We start from the raw sequence: 5,528 nt of genomic DNA, 5'->3' as shown, positions 1-5,528 counted from the left end.
CGTTATATGCCTATGGGCAAATGATATCTATACATGGCTTCAGTCGAGTGCTGTAAGAGCCTACGCGCAACTGATATTTATACATGGCTTCGGTTGGATGCTGTAGGAGCCTATGGGTGATTGATATTTATATATGGCTTCGGTCAGGTGCTGTGGAAGCCTACGGGCGAATGAAGTGTTCTATATGCCTATTACATATTATGCTATTGAATTTTCATAAACTTTGGGGGTTAGTACGTTGTTGAATAACTGTTTTAGTGTTGGTTATTTTAATTATTTTAATATTATTTTATTCTAAATATTCAAAACTTATTATTATTTTATTTTATTTATTTTTAATATTTAAGAGTTGTGTTTTATTTGAAGAGTCATAATCCTTTTATAAAAAGGTATGAGAAGTTCTTTAAATATGAAACCTCAAACACAAAACAAAATACACCAAAAACTTTCTATCTCCCTCAGGTTTCACATCTCAATCAACATTCCTACTTTAGAATTCTTGGGCAATTGATCACTACTTGGCAATCTCGTCTGCCGTTGGCGTACATATCGGATCATACATCCTGTGAGGCTTTAGGTTGCATCTTGGAGTTGTAGGCACCATCATAACCTGCACGTAGGGAGGCGTCTACGGCTTTAGGGCAGTGATATCGTGCCTCTCTTTGGTTCACATGCCATATATTCTTATTCATTTTTTCCTAATTTAAATTCATAAGTCTGATAGTGATTATACATTTGATTTGATATATTTGATCATATAAATAATTGATATATTTCTGTAATATATTTCACAATCTAAAGCCGTAAAAGTGTGATAATATAATTGCAAATTTTACAACCAGTTTACACAGTGCTCTGAAAGCCCAATAATTATAGTGTTCATGTCATTGAACTTTTTGGGAATGCATCTGTTTGTACCATACTTGACCAATCCCGAAACTACTGAGCACCCGTCAACGTTATACCGTCAAGGACCCAGAAGAGTTTCCCTCCAACCAGGAGGCCAATTACAACGCGACACGTGTCGACATTAGAAGCCAATCATAGTGCGACACGTGTCAACATCAGAAGCCAATCATAACAAGACACGTGTCAATGTCAAAATAAAACTAGAAACTCTCTTCTATAAATAGAGATCATTCTCTCACAATATTTCCTAATGTCATTTGTACTAAATCATTCACTTGTACTCTCTAAAGGAAAGCTTGAACCTATGTACTTGTGTAAACCCTTCACAATTAATGAGAACTCCTCTACTCCGTAGACGTAGCCAATCTGGGTGAACCACGTACATCTTGTGTTTACTTCCCTGTCTCCATCCATTTACTTACTTATCCACACTAGTGACCGGAGCAATCTAGCAAAGGTCACAAACATAACATTTTCTGTTGTACCAAAGTCCTCACTAATTTTGAGCATCAACATTTGGCGCCGTCTGTGGGAACGACACTTAATCTCACTCTCTTCAGCTTTGTCAAACTGGTTTCCACCATTCGCCACACTCTCTTTTGACCAGGCATCCATCTCCAACATAGGGAGCGAAGGAAGCCACAGTACACAGAATGACACCATTCTTGCACCTAGTGCGAAACAATGAAAGAATGAAGGAAAGAAGGTTGCTCTTCAAGCTAAAGTCGATGAGCTAAAAGCTCAGAACAACAAGATAACAATGAAGAATGAGGTCCAGGAGCAGTATGAGAAGCTATTTGAGACGCTCCACGAAGCTAGGCGTACTCAAACATGCGAGCTCGTTACCCCTGTGGACATCAATCATCACCTGGGTGCCCTCCAACACGAAGGGTTACCTTCCTTCGACATGGGTATCCCTGATGAGGAGCGAGCTAATCATCAAAACATTGATCAACATGAGACTTCTCTCAACCCAGCTGCTTCGACCCGAAGCAGGAGAAATGGAGGAAGACACCTCCTTGCAGAAGGGTTGGAAGGATCGAAAGCCGTTTATCGTGATTGCCAAGACTTCCTAAAGCAACGTCGAGATAATCCCCTCCACATATGTTCGAAGATTAATAACTCAAGGGTTTCTAAAAGACTCGGTCCCCTCCTACGACCCAGGACAGTTGCTAATCTAGGGAGGGAACGACAGGTCCCATAGGAACATGAAGGTACATGAGACTCTGAGGTATTCTGACAGACTCGTCTTAGAAGTTAGTACGGCCCAAGGAAAAATCACACACCTTTGCTCAAACTTTCCTACTTCCAAGAGACGATGGAGACTTACGAAAGAAAATCTCAGTGGTACATGACTCCACTCAGGACGCCCTTGTCGTACAACTCATTGAGGAAGTAAACAAGTTGAAGGCCGAACGTCAGGCCAAGATACCTGACTGGAACCAACCCAGGCCTGGCCCTTTCACAAGGAGGATCCTCGACACCCCCATTCAAGCAAAGACAAAACAAAAGCTTGGTTTACAACTCTATACTGGAAGGGAGGACCCAATTGAACACCTTAACCTCTTTGAGTCCACCATGGCATATCGGATACACACCGACGAAGAACAATGTCTTCTTTTCCCCTCCACCCTTTTTGGTGGAGCTCTAAACTGGTATTGCCGTCTTCCACCTGAGACAGTAGACTCATTTGAGGAACTAAGGAAACTGTTTGCTCTCAACACATCTTCCAGATCAATCGCTTGCATTCTGCAGATGACTTGTACACTATTTTCCAGAAGCCAGACAAGTCATTACGTATGTATGCTGGCCGCTTCAGCCATGAGTATTCCTGTTGTGCCGAGGCAGACGACAAAACTGCCCTCAAAGCCTTCACGGCAGGCCTACGTAACTGTTTCTTCAAGTACATGATCAATGCCAACACTTGGAAGACTTACTCTGAGATGATGGCATAAGTTTACAACCATGCCTCCGCCGAGGCAAGGACATATCAAAGGAAACCCCCCCACAGCTACCCTTTATTAGCAAGTAGGGAGTGGAAGCCAGATCCAACCAAATGAAAAGACCTCGACCTTCCAAACGGCAGCGGTGTCTTCCTCTGCCTTACTTAATACTTTGCCAAGTCAACAAACATATCAATCTCAGGGCAAAAGGAAATATTTCCATCCTCACCAGTCTCATTTTAGTAAAAGGAGTAAGGGACACTACCGCGATAACCAAGGGTATCGCCATGATAATCCCTAACCCCAGGCAGTCAACACAGTGGGTCAAGCACGTGTCAGGATAGCCCCTACCCCGAGGTATGAGGCATACACACCTTTGAACGCCACATGCGTGGCCATTTACCCCAGCATAGCACATTTGATACCGAAGCCAAAGCCGAGGCACCCAGATTACAAGCCCACGAAGAACACATGCACGTTTTGCTGCTACCACGAGCATAACGCCCATGACGACGAGAAGTGTATCACCCTTCGTGATCATATTGAAGCTTTGGCACGTGAAGGAAAAATTGATCAATTCCTCCTTCACCCTCAAAGGGGTAACCGTAATCAACGCCAGGTAAATGTGATATATTCCATAAGTGGTGGCACACCCATATCTAAATCTTCCAATAGGGCCATGAAAAATAGTGAACGAGCTTTAAGGTCTGGCCACCAAGTGTTTCACGTGGAAGACTTCAGAGGAGGTAAGTATCAAAAGCCTAACTGGGATCCAATATGTTTCTACCCTGAGGAAGAAAGAGGTATCATCTACCCTCACAACGACCCACTGATCGTGGAAGCTCACATAGCCAACTTTGAAGTACGACGAATCCTGATAGACACGGGGGCTTCGGTCAATATCATGTTTACTGAATCTTTCAGGGCACTTAATGTAGCTGAACACTTGCTCGACCGTTTGATTTCCCTTATAATAAGCTTCTCCGGTGATATCGTGCAACTTTTGGGGAGCATACACTTACCTTTCACCATTGGTACAGGCCCTTACACAGCTACCATTACCACTAACTTCCTGGTGGTTGATTGCCCAACGACATACAATGTCATCTTCGGACGCACAAGCATCAATGATCTCAAGGCCATGGTATCCACACATATGTTGTTGATGAAATTTCCAACCCCATATGGCAATGGTTACATCAGAGGAGATCAACATAGTGCACGATCATGTTACAACACTTCGGTCAAGCAACAACACCTGCATGTGCCCAAGGAAACATTTTCTATACATGACCAAGTCATAAAGACCAGCCCAGACGAAGCCAACTTGGATCTTCACGGTGGCAACAGTCAACCTGATAATCCTCGAGATGACTCTTTCACCCAGCAAGCACAACCCGCTGAAGAGTTGGAGAAGGTTTCTATCTCAAAAGATTATCCGGATCGCATGGTGAAGATTGGTACCACCTTGTCACCACCCATTCGGTTGGCATTGATCTGTTTTTTGCAAGAGAACATTGAGGTCTTCGCCTGGTCATACGAGGACATGTCAGGCATCTCTCCCGATATAATCTGTCATCGCTTAAGTATTGACCCCAAGACCAAGCTAGTGAGACAAAATCGAAGATCTTATGACGCTGAACGGTACGAGGCAATGAAGGCAGAAGTTGAAAAACTCAAAGGCATAGGCTTCGTCCACGAAGTTAATTATCCAACGTGGGTAACAAATGTTGTTCTTGTTAAGAAGAATCCAACCAAGGAAAGTCTCCTGCTCCAAAAGGTCTTGTGGAGAATGTGTGTCGATTACACCGACCTAAACAAATGATGCCCGAATGATAGCTTTCCTATTCCTCTCATAGACAGACTTATAGACTCTATGGTAGGGTGTGAACTCCTGAGCTTCATGGATGCTTACTCAGGATACAACCAAATCCTCATGAACCCTCCGGACTAAGAACACACAGCCTTCACTACTGACAGGGGACTATATTGCTATAAAGTCATGCGTTTCGGCCTAAAGAATGCAGGAGCGACTTATCAGAGACTGGTCAATTCAATGTTCGCCGAACAGATTGGGAAAAGCATGGAAGTTTACGTTAATGATATACTAGTCAAGAGAAAACATGCTGACCAACACATCATCAACCTATCTGAAACTTTCACCATTCTGAAGAGGTATCGAATGAGGTTAAACCCTAACAAATGTGCCTTCGGCGTAGGCTTTGGCAAATTCTTAGGCTTCATGATAAGCCAACGAGGCATTGAGGCTAATCCCGAGAAGATTAAAGCAATCCTCGACATGAAGGAACCGGTAACTTTAAAAGACATCCAGAGCCTTACTGGCAAGGTGGTAGCCTTAACTAGGTTCATCTCTAAGGCCACAGACAGATGTGCTCCTTTCTTTAAAGCACTTAAGGGAAGTAAGAATTACATTACATAGACTGATGAATGTGCTGAGGCATTCAAGAACCTCAAAGACTACATGAGTAAAGCCTCTATGCTCTCCAAACTTGAGGTTGGTGACACTCTCATTATCTATCTGTCGGTATCGGCTTGAGTAGTAAGTTCTGTTCTCATTAGAAATGATGGTAATGTCGAACGACCTGTCTACTACGCTAGCAAGACCTTACAAGATGTGGAGACACGATATTCCAACATTCAAAAATTGGCTCTAGC

Source organism: Malus sylvestris, chromosome 16 (genome assembly GCF_916048215.2).
Source record: "Malus sylvestris chromosome 16, drMalSylv7.2, whole genome shotgun sequence".
In the NCBI taxonomy this organism is placed as follows: domain Eukaryota; kingdom Viridiplantae; phylum Streptophyta; class Magnoliopsida; order Rosales; family Rosaceae; genus Malus; species Malus sylvestris.
Note: the sequence above shows the minus strand (reverse complement) of the source record.